The 18,300-nt window shown below is 37.5% G+C and overlaps 1 protein-coding gene across 1 annotated transcript in view; it reads right to left on the bottom strand.

The window, feature by feature from the left end:
- Positions 1–18,300, bottom strand: part of LOC113022170 (glutamate receptor-interacting protein 2-like) — a 181,780-nt gene that overhangs the window by 142,769 nt on the left and 20,711 nt on the right. The gene's annotated exons all lie outside the window — the stretch shown is intronic.

Genomic DNA, 18,300 nt, shown 5'->3' with positions numbered 1-18,300 from the left:
ACTCTCACCTCATTTAACCTCTTGCTAATGTGCTCCAGAGGGAGCAGACGGCAGTGATGCATCAGGATGTCACTTGTACAGTCTGTTCAAGTGAGAGACTGGGGCTTGTGTATCTAATGCCTTTTCTCCATTAAGTAGCTCTTTTGGAGCCTCAGGGCTTGCTGAGGGGTGCTAACAAATGGCAGAATTTGAGAAGTGCATTATGTGCACCTTAGATTGGAATGCACTTGGAACACAGAACTGAGGCAACAATGAAGATACCAACGTCAGTATGAGTCAGATACATCTTGGAAGAAAAAAACAGATATATTCGAGAAAAAAAAGGAATATTCATGAGTCTTTTCTGCCCCTTCAACAATACACAGATGTCATGGCAGCTTTTTTCTGCTAAACCAGAAAGCACTGCATTGTGAAGCACTTCTGTTGGAAGTGGGGCATATTAGGCATGCAAACACATTCTCTTTTTCAGGCTCACATGTTCTCCAGGCACAAAGTAAGTGCCAAAGGATGCTGTGAAAGAAACTCAAACATGTTTTTCCAGTAAGTTTCAGGAGATTCTGAAGCCCTTTATCTGTCAACTGACTCTGTTTGCTTGAAATGTTATTTATGTTAAGTTAGGGGCTTTTCCAGATAATTTAAAAATAGCCAACCTATTATAAAGTAGATGAGATCATTGTTTGGTATAAAATTAAATATTTAAATTATTAGTTTAGTTTAGGGGACAATTGGGTATACAGAAGTCCTCTTTGGATATTTTACCTTCATTAAACATAAATAGCGAATAAAATATACATTGAAAATGAGCTATGCACAGTTCTGTATAAGAAATGCAGTCAGTTCTATTTTGACTGTTTAGCCAGCAAAAGCTAAGCAAATGTACAGCAAATGTTTCTCACAGAAATGATGTGAAAGCATAACAAATAACCTTGCAGAGCAATAGATACAGTATAAATATCAGTGTAAATTTACAAACCGGTGTCATTGTCAATTATTTCCTATATTTTTTAATAGGATATGTTATAGTCATTTTGTAGGCATCAACATCTTATTGTAGTTATTAATATATACCGAATTATTTGCTTTCTTTTATGCTTTTTTACATGACATCCTGGCTAAGGTGAATGCAACTGCACTGAATATGGTGGTCTAGTGTATCAAATGTTTTAGTGACTTCCCTTTGCTAAATTGATGAAACACCTGAAAATATAGGTTAAGTTCTTTAATAGGGCAAACTAGTTTATATTTAGCATTTTTTATATATGTAGATAAGTCAAATTAGTTGTGAGATTCAAAAATAAAAACAAAAAGTTTGTTGGTTTTTTCAGTTTTGAAAAGTAACCTATTTTTGTAGCATTTTCAGACTCCAGACTGAATCCAGCTGGACTTGTTCCAGCACAGCTGTTCCTGGGGTTCATTAATCAGCAGAATGACTGAAATCTGTCCAATCAGGCCAGTTTGCACATTTGAACTGGAAAAGTTCCTCTCAGCAGGTCTTCCTCCATCAAACTACACGAGTCACTCTTGATGACTAAACAGGCTTTAGTGATGCCAGTTGTTCCAGTTCATTAAACTGACCTAAAGTGAAATGTTCATTCAAAAATAAACCGGTATTTAAAACCCCCTCAGCATGTGAAAGCCTATTGGAGGTGTTTTTGCTTTTAATCAAACAAGTTAGAAAAATACCGTGTTTCTTAGGAAAGTACATCTAAAAGCAAAGTTTAATGCAGCCTTTAGTACAGCCTATAGAATGAAACTGCCAGAGCTTTTTAGATATACCTTAGTACAAAAATAAAGAGATAAGACAATCATAAAAATAAAACAAGAACAGCACCAGAAACACTCGTAGATCATCACAGATAGGCTGGTAATTAAAAGACCTGGACACAATGTGCCACATGATATCCAGGCGTATAGCAGTGTATTTTTATTAATTGGTTTTCTCTAACTGCCCCCCCCCTCCCCCCACCCACAGATGTGGTGAAAGTTAGATTGCACAGCAATTCTCATTCAGTGTTAAGACTATAAATTTCCATGTGAATACTTTGAAATTTAAATATAGGTTATATTGTATTATAAAACATTTGAGAGCTAACTATCTGTAAATGGCTTTAATTGAACATTTGTATCCTTTATTTGCTGCACTTTCAATCCCAGTCAAACTACAGTGCTTTGGACTAGTGTGTGCTTTATGCATGTCATCTATGCATTTATGTGTGTGCTTTATGCATGTCATATATGCATATATTCATGACTTTGATGGTGAGAGTAAGCCAGGCACATGGAAAAATCTGGATGGATGCCCCTTTTAGGAAAAGAAGCACTCCTGCTTGGTTCTTTACCAGGTTCTTAAGCCTTTGATGGTTCCTCTGCCATCACCTCTTATACCTGTTGTTAAACCCTCTGATACAGCTAGGAATAGACGGTGGTGGATTACATGTATGGCGATTTGACAAAATCATCTGAAACCTTTGATGCTCCCTCTGCTACATTTCACAGCTCTCACACAAAAGGACACTACGATGTGTGAGCTGGCAGGGGATACACTGTCATGCCTGAGGACATTTTGTCAGCCGTTGTTTTGGTCAGTTTAACTTAGAGGCCAATCTGTTGCCACTTCTGTTTATACACACAGTGTCAACTATAACAAATGGTGTTGCGTAACAAACGCAGTGAGTTAGCACCCAAGAGTATGGGTTATTTTAGTCCAACTACAGCAGCTGTTTTCTTTCAGATTGGCTCTGATTTTTGCTGTGGGATGAAGGTCAGAAAATAATGCATCACTGTGTATTTAAACAACTTGTGTTGTGTACCTAGTTGTCTACTACTTCTTTGTTAAGAAATACATCTACTCTTTGATAGAGCTGGGCGATAGAACGATAACAATATGTATTGCGAAATAACTTTTTTTTGATAGAAAAATTAAACTATTGCGCTAGGCCTCATCTCTCTTGTCCTCTTAAAAAAAAAAAAAAAGAACAGCCAATCCAAATTAAGTAGTGCAGAGCCGAACCAATCACAGCTGCAGCGTCACGTCACGTGACTTGTTACGTACTGCACAAGTGCCAAGCCGCACATGTGTATTTGTTTTGGAAAGCAGCCAGCCGCCGTGCCGCCCGGGTAATGGAGGAAATGAGTGTGCCTACTAGAGAAAAATCAACCGAGAGCGTGACCGAAGGTTACCGAAGATAAAACAGATGATGGTTCCAATGCCGGAGAGATTGTCGGACGGAAGAGCCATAGAAGTTCCGTAGTGTGAAGGTATTTCGGCCATTTCAAGTCAAACAGAGTAGCGTGCACTGTAAATTGTGCCGAAGGCAAGTCTGGAAATACAATAAACCGGTGCATGCTCAATCTCTGACTGGTAGCGCTAATTTGTCATTCGGCTTTTGTCAGACTAAAGTAACTGTTAAAACTGTTTGAAAAGCTAAGCTATACAACAAGGAGAGATTGAGAATTTCCTTTTAGTTCTCAGTTTATTTGATATTGACAAAAGTTAGTCAATTTTGTCTGTTCTTCTGTAAAACAAACTAAGATTTATTTTTAGAATTAATAATTTCTAAGTGGAATTGACAATTTAGTAGTCCGTTTTGTTTGTTCTGCTTCAGCGGCTGCCTTTTGTGTAGTTTGCAATATTTGTCTTTATTTATCTGAAAAAGTCTCATGTTTCTTTAGTACATCTCCCCTGTTGAACTTATTATGGGAAATAAATATTTCAATCAAAACAAGCTGCTGATTATTTCACATTTTACTTGTGAGCAACGGCACATTTAAATCTTACATATATAGTTATTTGGCTTATATCGTGATATATATCGTTATCGCCTGAAATGAAAAAAAAAAAACAAATCGTGATATGAAAAAATCTCATATCGCCCAGCTCTACTCTTTGATGACTCTAAGAACTAAATATAATTTGGTTTCTTGAATTCTGCTGAAGACCATCAGGGTGAAGCTGATGTGCAGTTCATTCTAGCTGCAGAAATGATGCTCCATGTCATATTCTCTGTTCTAACTGTCCTTGATGGGTACATAAAAAAATCACTTGCCTAGAAGGATCCATAAGGGATCATATTAACTTTACAGTAAGGTATAAACATACCCACAGCCAGGCTTTACTAGAATGAAAGAACAATTCTGATATCTTGTCTTATTATGTGCTTGTTGTTTTGTTGAATCTCACAAACTTCGTCATAGCCAAAGTAATTAAAAAAAAAAAGAAACTGACTACAAATTGCATGTTACCTAGCAACTATGAAGCAGGGCTGTTGGGCTGTGAATGCATATCCCTCATTCACCAGAAAGCACGGAGGAGTTCACACTTGATAAACAGAGGACCCATAAGGGCATCAGATATGTGACCTTTCTATTTCTTTCTATACTCTCAATTAAGCTAGAAAGGCAAGGATAAGAATAGAAATAATAATTTAGTTTCACATTTTTAGATATGAAAATAAATGTCAGATATTATTAATACATGCTATTATGAATAAATCTCTGTGAAAACACATCCTGAAATTAGTAAGGTTACAGTTTCAGACCACTAGAGAATGTATTAACAAAATGTACATGTAAAATAACAAGTTCAGCACCATGGAGAGCGTCTGGAGGCCGGAGATCAGCACAAGGCACCATAGGCAGAAAACTAAGTCAAGTGTGACAGAAAATCTATTTTCCAGTCCAGGTGCACCAGCCTATTGCATTAAGGACCTGGAGACAAAACTGACCACTCAGTAATCAGCAGTAAAACTTTTTTTTATCCAGCCATGCTTACAGAGGAAGCCTCTGTTTAGAGAGGGAATTACAGTTAAACAGCAGATGAGTCTGGAACTAACCTTTTCTTTTTAATTCAGCAGGATTTAAGCACTATCATATTCTGAACTTTCAAATGTTGATACATCCATTTCAACTAAAATTTCTAGAATACCCTAAAATTATCCTTGACTTGATTAGAGATTTCATAATTAACTGTGAAAACATCCAGTAGCATTGCAGTGCAGCATCTTACTCTTCGAATGCATGCCATCTATGCAGTACAGTCATCTATTGGTATACTCTTTGGTACACAGAAAATTCAGATCTGTATTTACATCAATTTTAATGTCACTGCTCTGCCAAGTTAAGATGGAAGGTGTTGGTCTTTCTATGAGATTATTCAAAATCTACCGAGGGGATTTTCATGAAACCTGGTGGACAGGTTGCTTGGATCCAAACCTTTGAATCCCTCCACTCCACCGAGTTGACTGAGTCATCTAGCACAAACGATTAGCCATGCTTCATCGTTTCTTACCAGGCTTGCTTTTTTCTTCCAGCACCCTCAAGGCATGACTACTGAACTACAGATGCACGGATATAGTGAAATGTTTTTACTTCACTGGACTGCACTCTTAAAAGGCCAGCAAATCCTGTACGTTGGCATGGCTACACATCAGCGTGGACATAAAATGAAGTTAGATTCAGGCAAGCACTTTACTCCCAAGTGAAGATGGATGATGGAAGATGGAAAATGGAACAATTTGAACATTTTATCTGAAATCGGGCAAGTGGAGAAGTGGAGTATGTGCAATATATTATTATATTATAGCTGTATCTTTGACTGTCATCTAAACTGGCATTTCTGGCGTGTTTCAAAGAACACAGTGTGGCCAATAGCTTAACAACAATCAAACAAACAGGTTTGATAAGAATATATAATATGCTGGATATCATATACTAAAGATTTCTTCTAATGTCTTTAGCTTATTGCTCATTATGCAAATAGAATGAATGACTCCTGATCTCTGAGAAGAGTGGGAATATTCACAGTTACAGGTTTAATCTGTATAATAACCACATTTTGTGAGGGAATCCACCATCTGATTAGGCTGAACTCCAACAATACAACAGATGGTGATACTGAACTTGCAGTTTCGATTGTGATCACCGGTGGGAAACCTCCACCTTCACAGAGTGACGAATCACTTAAGAATCCAATAAATTGTTTCATCCAAACAGAAACAGCTGAGCAATACGTTTATGACAACGGTGCTAAAGACATCTTATACTCACTCAAGTTTATATTTAATGATGTCTTTTGAAGTTTAAAAAGTCTTACAGTTTAATATATGTCTCCTGGGGGATGTGATGATTGTTCTCCCTCTCTGTAAGGTTTGCTGATTCGGAGGAATCTTTTAAAATTCACCTACAGACAAATCTATTTAGCATTTCAGTAGCATCTTTTATACCACTGTACTTTTGTCTTTGATTCTTGTACTGCTTCTAAACATATTCTTCTTTCTTTTTACAATTTTGTAGCATCTCAGAGAATATTTTCTCTAAAGCACTGTGTGACTCCTGTCTATGAAAAGCACTTTATAAATAGTTATTGCTTGGCTGCTCTTTCTGTACAGTATATTTAAGGTGTGGTGTTCCAAATAAAACTAGCAGCTAACACAAGCAGCTCTCTGCAAATAATATAAAATCAAAGATTCCTGTGAATGTGAGCTGATCATAGATGACACAGAAGTGGGAAGAAGTAATAAGCTGATTAGGATTCTCATTTAGATACAGTAGGGAGCTTGATTTCTCTGAACTGTCCAAACCACTTATCTAACACAACCAGGGACTCCTCTGCTCTATTGATTTTTGCACCTACTACTAAGTGATGAATCCTTTATATGGGAGTTTTTCCACACAAGTCATATCAGCCTGGAGCTGGAAGATGTTGCTCTGACAATAAAGCTTTTTTTCCATATAACAATACTGTGTTTTGCCCCATCCACACCCCACCTCCAATTGCAAGTACTAAATTTTAAATTGTGCCCCCAGTCTGCTTTACCCAGAAAAAAAGAGTTTGCTGAGTACACCATTCTTCAGTGACCTCCTTTAGATTCACACATACTTGGCCCTGAGAGGAAAGCAATGCTTTTTAAAGCACACCAGTCAATATGCTGCTGTGCTAAATGGGTAAAACACCTGTGACTCTCTCGCACATTTTATAATAACATTTTCAGAAGAAAAAGGAACATTAGTGCAACCTTATACAAGTGCTTAAAATAATAGATTACATGGGAACAATTAGGCTGAACATTAACAGTGAAACGGCAATAACTGAAAAGAATGTACCGGCACAAAGTTGAAATTCTCAAAGAATGAAGAAGGAAAAAACAAAAAACAATGATATCAAGTATTGCAGCCGAGAATTAGATTCTTATAAAGACAGGCACGAGTCTTTGTGATAAGCTAAGTTTGCTTTTGGCTCTGCTCAGCATTAATTTTAGTCTTTTCCACCCTTATTTGCAAATATACGTAATTTTGAAAAACTGCTCATCTTTTCCTCATTTCAAAGAAAACACTGGTAAAATGCAAGTTAATATTTGGAGCAGTCATTTCAGTAACAGTAATTTGTCCGTTAGGTTTTGTAATTGGATTTGAGGAAAAACGCTAAGTAGTAGCGGTTCCGTGAAATGCTGAACAGTCAATAGTGAGATGACTAATGAGCTGTATTAGGGCGCATCCTCTGTTGCACACTTTTCTCTCCATTTAGAATAAACATCAGTCATCAAAACACACAAAAGCACTCAGACAGACAGTGTTTCATGATACATGCCTCACACACACGTCTACACACACACACACACACACACACACACACACACACACACACACAAATAATATATATATATATACACTATATGCACATTGTTCACACAGACCAAAGATCTCACTTTATGTGCTCGATCCACACAAATATACCTCATACTGGGAGCAGTGGCCTCATTTATAATGAAAGTCAGCAAGCACAGACAGAGAGAAAGAGAGAGAACGAGGGAAAGGGATAGAGAGACTTTAGTGGTCCCAGTAGCTCACAGAGATTTGGAGATCAATCTTCACCACACAAAACAAACTGGCCCCAAGCTTCAACAGCAACTAAACCATGTATGTCTTTCTCTCTCACACACAGGAGCTCATGAGTATAAAACAGGACAACATTCATTTCTAATATATGACATACATGAAACATCCAACAGCACACTCACACAGGTATTCCTGCTGTAGTAATTACATGTTGTAAGACAACTATATTTGGTGCATTACAAACCCATCAATCAAAATTAACTCAGATATAGAAACAAATTAGTTACAAAAGCCTACAGCTCAGCGATATCAACTTTTCCCCTCCGGTAAACAGTAAACACAAGTTATATAAGTCACTATTTATAGTACAGTGAAATGGCAAAGATATCAGTAAGACAACATTAAGAAGTAGTATTACATGTTCTGACTCTCAGCAGCAGTGGAAGAATATTGGGTTTGACTTGGTTTAGTCAGCTGTAGTGCTCAAATAATAACATGAAGTGGTGTACGGATAGCTAATTTAAATGTTGACTGGCTGCACTGAGACTGGAAGGATGCTGGTTCGAAACCTAAAAATGGGAAACTCTATGCAGGAAGTGTTTACGCAAATGCAGATAGAAATTTTGAGCGCAGATTACATGATGTAGCTGTCTTTCATGCTTCTGTGCACATTTTCATCTGGAGTAGTAAATTATACAATTTGATGTGCCTTTTTAGTTTAATGGCTTAGTCCTGCATAATGCACAAAAAACAGTCTCATAGAAGGAGAGATACAGTGTATGAGATTCAGATACCAACAAATTTTCATCTTCAGACACCAGGCAAATAGAAATTATAGTAAAAGGCATATCCAGGATGTGCCAGTGGTAGAGGAAAAAGCAACATACACAATCTAATGACCGCACACCCCCACATCCATCCCGCAAACAGACAAACCTACATACTCGCTCATTCAGTTCCCACATTATTGGGGAAATTGTGATAAATAATAAAAACTCTAAACTGAGGGAGTTCGTTGAATTCAAACAAGACTCATGATCTTCATATAATTCAGTCATAAAAGTTTATGACCTGGCATTTATCCAGCAGTCTCACTCTCTTTCCTCTCTCTTTCTCTCCCACTCACATGCTGTAACCATTATGGTTCTCATTTTCTATCGTACACTGTAGAACATGCCTATGGATGCGAGATGTGTTTGGTAACAGTTGATACTACACCCATAACGCTCTAAAGGCGAGAAGCACAAGCACAGCATATGCATTTATCACAAACAGAAATACACCAATATGCTGAAATGTTAACAACAGCTAGTTTCGATAATGATCTGTTATCTTTTACATAATTAGTTTGAACAAATCTAAATAACTTGTATTCACTTTTAAACTGAAATCAAACACCAAACAAGCTAATCCCGGTCAATTTAAGCAGACTTCTCGAACAAAGAAACATTATTCCAAGTTGGCATGAGATGGTCCCAACTACCTAATGTACTATTTCTGTGCTAAAGAGCTCACACCCCTGTCAATTAGTCCACACACAGAAAAGCAACCTATTGAAAAGCTGGTTAGCACGACTTGGTGTAAGGAAGAAAACTGGTTGAATTATTCCCAGCACCGGCAAAGAAAATTAGCACAGTTAGAACATAAGTCAGTTTAAATAAAAAGCTTATTCAGAATTTCAGTGCTTTCCTGCAAACAGCATTTAAAGCAAATAAATGGAGGCTAAAAAGTGAAGTTGCGAAAAGAGAAGAAGAAGAAGAAAAAGAAGGAAAGGAGGACAGATAGAAAAATAACACAAATCAGCAGGAGGGAAGCGTCATACTTTCCTTTTAAGAAACACACAGATACACGTCCTGACATGCAAATTTACTAGACTCGCACAGGCATCTACCTGCAAGGACCCAAACACAAACAACAGTTAAACACACAGAAAAAAAATGAGAGTGCAGTCCCACATCACCACATATCAACTGCACATACTTGCAAATGAATCCATTAAAGATGACACAGATCAAAGATATGATCAAACAAGCATCAAAACCACTTACACACAGAGAGCAGCGTACAGCTGGCACACACAGTGGTAACATGTTTGGCAGAAGTCTACTCTTTACCACACACACACACACACACACACACACACACACACACACACACACACACACACCGTACCCTTTGTTCGGCGTCTGATGACCCCTAAGCGGCACTTAAGCGATACAGAGAACATCCTCTCTCTCTCTTTTTTCTTTTCCTTCTTCCTGCCTTCTTCCTCTATTCCCTCCTCCTCTTCCTCTTCCTCCTCAGTCAGACATAGTGTGAGCCGAGCGAAGGATGGAAAGAGAGAGAGAGAGAGTAACTGAGTGGAGAGAGAGCAGTATCAGAGCTCTGGCCGGTCACATGGCAAAGAGAGGATAGAGAGAGGGAGTAGCGAGTCCCCCAGTCGTTTACCTCTGTCTCTCACTCTCTCTCTCTTTCTGTGTGGGAAGTAGTGTGAAATTAAGCTGCCTCCTTGCCTTTCTCCTCCCTCTCTCAATCACCCTCATATTTAAACTCGGTGCAGCCCATGTTACTTCTTTCCTTCTCTCCTTCCTCTCTTTTCCTTTCCATGCTATCTGATCTCTGTCTTTTGTGTTTTGAGTCTTTTCCTCTGGCTTTCTATTTGAAATTATTAAAAATGTTGAATACTGCAACATTCCTGTAACTGAAGTAGGAGCAGAGAAACCGCAACAATGCTGTTATATATTTGTGAAATTACTCTAATTTAACATGACAAGGCATTACAGTACCACCATCTATTGATCTAGCTAGTTGGATAGATGAATAGATGCCTAATCTATCCCTTTTGGTTGAATCCAAAAGGGCATCCAGCATAAAGAAATCTGGCAAATCAAACATGTGGAGCTACCTGCTGTGTGACCCCTTGTGAATAAGAGAGCAGCTGAAAGTAGTTTTATATTTCAGTTTTAGATTGTTCAGGTTGATTTCACTGAAATTAATCAGTGAAATCAACAATTCTCTTTAAATCACTGACATTTTACTCCTCAGTCTCGTTCTTTCTCTCTCATTACCTTTTCTGCACTACATAAACAATTCTCTATCTTTCTCTGTCATGGTAACACGGGGTGGGGTGGGGGGCAAAAATGATGGCGAGATCAAAGCTGCAAATGCCTGGGATCAGCAGAGGAAGAGGAGAATAGAGAGAGAAAGACAGGACAGAGGAGGATGAGAAGGTGGATGAGGGTATTAGAAGAGAAGCGGAGCCAAAGGATGATGGCAAGAGGCTGAAACTGAGGGCACAGTTGAGGCATAAGGAGGAAAGGGGAGGTCAAGGAAGTGAACACGGGAGAAGTGGCGAGGCAGGAAGTAGAGAAAACAAAGAAAAATGTGAACAGATGAACAGATGATGAAAGAGGAATGGCGAGAAAAGCAGATGGAATAAAGAGAGAAGGAAAGTGGGCAAAGAGTAAAGCCGTTTAGTTGCGGTGTCATGCAAGAGGAGACAGTGATTACAGCCCACAGAAAAGAGGAGGATGAAAAGGGGAGACATGAGAGGTGGCTTACAGAGAGGTGATACAGAAGATGTGACAGGTAATGTCTAACAAATGAGTGAAGAGGATGAGTGGGCAAGGGGGAAGAAAGAAGAGGAAGGAGAGGGGTGTTTGTTAACCTATACTTTCATTACACTCTGCAAATAAGGACTGGCTGGCTGCTCACACATTTTCTCAATTCTGATGAAGTTTTGAAGGGAGGAAGCAGAGTTTGGGTTTATAGTCTAAAAGATGCAATCTGAAGGATTCAGCTCACTCTCACAGTGATATATTGAGAGGATCTACAATCACATAGCAACAGTCTATTTTAGGTACACTATGTTGATTTTCTGGTCTGGATATTTTACATATAGATAGCTACAAAACAAGAAATTTCTATTTCAGTGTCCCTTCTTACATTGCCTTTGTAGTTGAAGCCTTTTTAATTAGAGTAAATGCTTTCAGGCTGTAGACTTTGTTTTGTTTTTATTTCAAATACTCGATAGGATCGATAGAACAGTTTTTCTTTTATTTGTTCCATAGATTTTATGGGATTGTTGATTTAGCGGGAAGAAAAAAAACATGTGTCCATGATATTTTCTTCTATTTTTTAAGGATGAATAACTTTATTTTTCTGACCCCTATTTTGTTTATTTAATGTTGTTATTATAGGCAACAGTAAATAATTATAATATAATGACACCAAAACTGAAGACTGCAATCTTTATGAAAGCAGGATTATTATAATATTAAACTGTATTAACATTATGAATAGACACCGATATATTCTACAAGTAAACTGTGCCGTCTCAAAAGCTGGATACAAGATGTTCCTGTTCAGAGGCATCATCTTTTTGAATAAAGGGAATACTGCATGTACTGCAGGATATGCAGGGTGGTTAATGTAAAAAGGCTCTGACCTCTAGTGGTGTTCTCATGGTGAACTATATCTGGGACTATATGCATTGAAAAACACTTGGGTCAAGGTTAGGGAAAGAATATTGCATTTGGTTTCATATTAATAAGCAGCATAAAAAGTGTATCATATCACTGTGGACTAAATGTGTAGCCTTTAATTACCTTAATTAAATGCTGTGACTGTTTGAGTATAGCAATAACAAGTTTAATTAGGTTCATACTGTATTGCTTGTATGCTTTTAGAAAATATTTAGTGTCACAGTATCAGCAGCATGTCACCAAATATTGGTAACATTTCATTAATATGTTGAAAACCCCAATGTTTCCTTCAAAATACATTTACAAATGAGTGCTATATGACTATAATTCCTTAGAGACAACCTTGTAAAAAATTATTGTGTCATTGCTCATTGCTATGGTGATCAGCTTCCTAGAAAGGCATACAAACAGAAATGGATGCAGGCGATGGAATTATATTGCTATATTCATAAACTGCATCATAAGTCTGGTGACAGGAAAACAAGACAAAACATGTCAAATAACAGACTAAACATCAAACATGAATGATAAGAAACTTTATCAATTTACATAGCAAACACACACAGAACAGAAAACATCAAAAATGTGACCTGCAGGACATCCCTCCTATACCCTGACTTAAAGTTGAGTGCGTTACCTTTTAACAAGAAGCACTCGGAGAGCTCCACCATAGCAGATCACTGTCTCAACAGTATTGACTTTTAAAAGAATAGTATTGTATTTGGATATAGTCATTTTGATTTCTTTGTTCTTTTTAGAAATAATTTAGGTACTTTGTAGTCAAAACAAGCGCAATGTGCAGACTTTTTATTTGCCCCACTGAAATCAATTTCAATATTAATGACATCATTTTGAAAAAAGGAAACAGTTTTAAATAGCTCTATATAGCATAAAAGATTTTGTTAATTTTCCATAATAAATCATAAAGTTGACATTAAGGACCTTGGTGGATGTAAGCATAGTTATAATAGATTGTAATCATGACCCCAATCTACACCTACAAAGTTTTATCAGAATTAATTAACAAACTTTTCAAGATACCGGGATGATACGCATGCATGTAAATGCTACAAAGAAAAACATAACCTCTTCGGTGGAAGTAATCAATCATAGGTAGAGAAAACCATTATTCACGATTGTCCATCCTTTTCACATTTCAGTGACATTATCCTTCCTTCATTTTTTCACACATTTGTATATGCAGTGTATATGCCTTTACACAAACACATAAACAGATAGAAAAATCATTAAAATAAAGAGCATACTATTTTTGACTGTCTCTACTTATTATTTGTCAGAGACACAAACAAAAACTACCTACCAGTTGTATGCACATCTTTGGAAAATTGCAGGCAAAGAAGACACCCACACATCTGCCTACATAATGTGAACACACACTGAATATTATATTGGCTAAACACACAAAAAAGAAAATGAAAAAGATTTGAAGAGTAGGAGATACAAGGAAACAGAACACACAAACTTCATTCAGTTTATTTATTTTTAATAAATAATAAATAAATAAGTAAATAATTTATTCCCTATTTATATTTACAGTAGGTTATACTTTTTTAGGTAACTAAAAGTGATAGTTGCGTGTCGTAGAAAGATCATGTAATAAACAAATAAATTACAAAATATCCTCCTGATGGCCTCTCTCGCTCGGAAATGGACGGTACGTGCAGTTCTCCACTTTTTTGATCTGGCAATCACCAACTCGTGGCTTCAGTATAGGAGTGACTTGCAGTTTCGGGGGAAGAAACCACTGAAGCTCCTTGACTTCAAGCTGCTTCTCGGTGAAGAGTTGATTACTCAGGCTCAAGGAGGAAGTGCAAATGACAGTGTTGATGACTATACTCCCCCACGTCAAAAGTGGAAACCTCAGCCAAATGAAGCTCTGAGACACTATGGTACCATCCATAGAGATGGTGGATGAAACACATGTATCAAGATATCGCAGATCCAACTGCAAGAGCAAAACATACGTGATGTGCACAAAGTGCAAGGTATTCCTCTGTGTTTCCAAGAAGGGGAATTGCTTTTTGAAGTATCACTCCAAATAAACACAACAGAATTAATCAAAAGTGATGCTGGTCTGTGGATGTTAACCTTGTTCTTAGGTTTACCTCTTTTTTGGGGTGAAGCAGCTGTTTGCCATCAAAGTTCCGTTTTACATGTTTGGCCTTCCAATGTCCTCTGCAGTGGACATGTGATATCTAAAAAATAAAAAACTTTTTTTTCTGAAAAAATTATTTCAGTCTTCTGATTACCTTACAAACATTGGGGGGATTTAAAAAAAAATTTGATTGGACAACATTTTTTTCCTGGTAGTCAGGAGGATAAATAAACAATGAGTCTACAATGTTATGGCATCTAAACTCCAGTCAGTGCTTTTAATCCCCAAATAATCAGATTTGACCAGATTTTTTGGGACTATTCCAGATAGTCCAAACATACCCATTGACATTTTAATGTCTTTCATGCCTTGTAAGTTCCAATATTTATTTTTCTTGATATATTCTGTAATCCGCTCGATGTTGTTTGCTGATCATGTCGGAGAATACAAATCACATTTAAGTTTATGTTTCTGGAGTAGTTTGTGAAATACTGCTGAAACAGGCATAAGCACAGACCCCATTTTACATTATACCATTTCCGTTACCACAGGTAAGATTTTGATCCCAATCTGCAAAAACAGAAGTCACGAGTACCGTAATTGTCGGGCTATAAGCCGCTACTTTTTGCACAAGCTTTGAACCCTGCGGCTTTTAGTCAGGTGCGGCTTTTCTATAGATTGTCCATGATTTTTGTGATATCGTAAGACGATTTGTTTTGTTTGTTCCGCTGTTGTACGGCACTACGTTGCCTGGCGGAAGGATCGGGGTTCAAGAGTGGTATGTTGGTCACATGTCCATCCGCCAGGCAACATAGTGCCGTACAAGTAGCGCGAAAAACAAACTTCAAAGTAGCGCTATGCGTTCAGCTGGAGTCGTGGATGATGAGCGGCGATAAACTTGCGAAAAGCAAGTTGTGCTCAACTCTACCGGTGGATTCTGACAGCGTGGAAAAGTGTGCAAACATCCACGATCACCAACGGATTTCGAAGGGCTGGACTGCTGCATGATGAAGAGGAGGACACCACCACGGCCCTTCAGAGGGTGTTCGACTCCGACACTGACAATGACAATGAGGATTATCTTTGGTTTTGAAAGTGACAACGAAGGAAAGAAGCTGAGAGTGGATGACGAAGCCATCCTGAGCCTGTTCGTTTCCGACACTGGAGAAGAGGACTTTGGTGGTTTTAGTGCGCAGGAAGATGGTGGTGAATGACTGACTTTTCTTCTTGTTAAAGCCGTGTCACTGCACCTGAGCCTAAAAGGTAGTCTGAATCTATTTTTCTGGTGTGCTGTAGGTTACTGTTATGTACTACATTTGTTACTCATTTATGAAGCACAGCACATGTGCAAATATGTACCCATAACTTGATTTTCAAAATATTAATAAAAGGGGTGTGTCTCCAAACAGCCATCTCTTTCCTGACAATTCGCTTTGTGCATATTCTCTTACATATGATAAGTCAATATTGAAACACCTGCGGCTTTTGGTCAGGTGCGGCTAATGTCTGTACAAAACAGGATTTTCCCCTGATTTTAGCTTGTGCGGCTAATATTCAGGTGCGCTTTGTAGTCCGGGAAATACGGTAATTTCTTGAAGAAGTTGCAAATTTTCAACTTATTTTCACAATTGTAAGTTGCATTTAGCAAAAAGGACATTAGCATTAATTTAGAGGGTTTTTTTTCAAATTATTAGATTACATAATGTCATTACAGAAGACAATATATTTTAGAACTTTCTTAACAGCACAAGAGTACAATTCCAAATACATCTAAATCACTTAAATATTGTAGAATAAGAGCTTTATGACAATGTTGAACTCTGGATAAAGTGTGGCATTGCTTATGCTAAAATAAAGGCAATTATAAAACAGAGCGCCCACTGTTGTTGAAGTGGTCACTGCCTGCATTTTAAAACTGACCTCACAGCTGGTTACTACAAAATAAGAAACATTTTAATAAAATATTTGTAAAAGTTTATGATCTTGTTCACATCTGCCCACAGCATCTCTCTCATCCACAATTCACACTGCTGGTCTTCAATCCTTAGCTCTGAAATTCAGGCCTGAAACCCATCTTATTCTGCAGCTCCAGGTTTCATTGTTTAATTTTCTCAGATTACTTCTCCATATTCTGGATTCACTCATTGTAATCAGCTCTGCCGCAGCTTAATCCGCTAGCAGCTACATAAATAATAGCAGCAGGCTAATGTGGCTATTGCATAACTGCTAATAGTTACATGGGTAACATACACCGTGTACACCTGCCAGGTTAACATTAATGTAAACACTTTAATACTTCAGTGTTGTTGAAACAGGAGCTTTACTGACCTCTTTAAATTCCTCCTAAATTATTGTTCAGCCTTATGAACATTAATTACTTTCGATGAGAAGCTAGGTGCCTGCCTGCCTGCAGCAGAGCTGTGTGAAGTTATGCATTGGCACTCCAACATGGCACTGTGTGTATTGATACTGAGTATCATAATTCAATATAAATCTTAGTACATATTAACATTTAACTATCATATAAAGAATATCATTATAAATTGCTTGTCTATCAGATTCTAACAGATAGGTATGCCAATTACAGACTGTAAAAAAAAGGACATAACTACCGTGCACGTATCGGTGGTTTTCAAAGTCCCATTTTGAAGCCTCAAAATAAGTGTTCCCGCCATTGATATCTTGGTTGAAAAAACCTGGATGACGAGGAAAGGTGGGTTTGACCGTGAAAATAACAAGGGTTTACCAAACAGACTCAATGTTTTGTTCAGTATAACTAAAAACAAGTGACTCAGGCCAGGAAATCAGCAGGAAGAATCAAGGGAGATCAAGTCAGAACGCTGTTTTCATATAGGCTTCTATAGGACCAGATGTTAACTTGCAACCTACAGCAATCTGGTGTCTTCCACATAAAATGCAAATTTTTTGCCATTTGTTTTTAGATATTGCCTTTATTTTGTTTACCCTAAAGCTGTTTTATATTGTCTGTGATATCAGTATACAGTAAACCCCCTTATGTCTAACTAATAACATTAAGCAGTTAGCCAAATAACCAATTCAACAATCTGTGCAGAAAATTGTCATAGTGTAATTTTGGTTGCCTACTTGTATTATCACAGATAGGGGGCAGGTATCAATAAGAATTTATTCTTCTTCCTGCTCCTTTTCATGCATGGAAACAGTGTTACTTTAATTGAAAGGAAGGTTGTGTATGGGAATGCATTACTGCTGTACCATGTGTGAAACAAAAAACAAAACAAAAAAAAAACAATCTCCATATCTAAGTTCCCCCCAATATTTCAAAGAATTGGTTTAAATTTGCACAAAAGTGTTAGTGGAACATAGATAACTGGTAACAGCAATGAATGTGTTTACGTAAGAAAAACATACTGCATAAAGGCATAGAAACAAAATCCAACATTTCTTGGTTCTTATTAAAGTCTCTTCTGTTTGTGTGTGTTCAGCAGAGTTATTAATCACAGCACTGCTGCATAGCTAGTGCACTTTATCACCTCTCAGCAGACTTGGAGTGCAGATGTGCAAACAGCAAGATACTGTAACAACACACTTGTTCAATTAATTGGACCATACTGAAAAAAAATGTTTCACACATCAGCTAAATAGGCACTATGGCTTTACCTTTTCTTTTCAAAAATGCAAAGGTAAAGTAAATGTAATTTTATCTTTAAATAGTGACTCAGTGCAGTGAGATCAAACCTCTAATCTTTGAGAATTCAAGAACAGTTTGACTTGGCGTACACAATCCAATGAAAAAAGCAGGAACTAACAGTCTGAAGCTAGTTTAATAAATCATTACAACAGCACAGTCCTCAGAGTAAACCAAAGAGCCAATATAGCTTCTCAGTG

Source organism: Astatotilapia calliptera, chromosome 5, assembly GCF_900246225.1.
Source record: "Astatotilapia calliptera chromosome 5, fAstCal1.2, whole genome shotgun sequence".
Taxonomy (NCBI): Eukaryota; Metazoa; Chordata; class Actinopteri; order Cichliformes; family Cichlidae; genus Astatotilapia; species Astatotilapia calliptera.
Note: the sequence above shows the minus strand (reverse complement) of the source record. Positions and strands in the feature narration are given on the sequence as shown.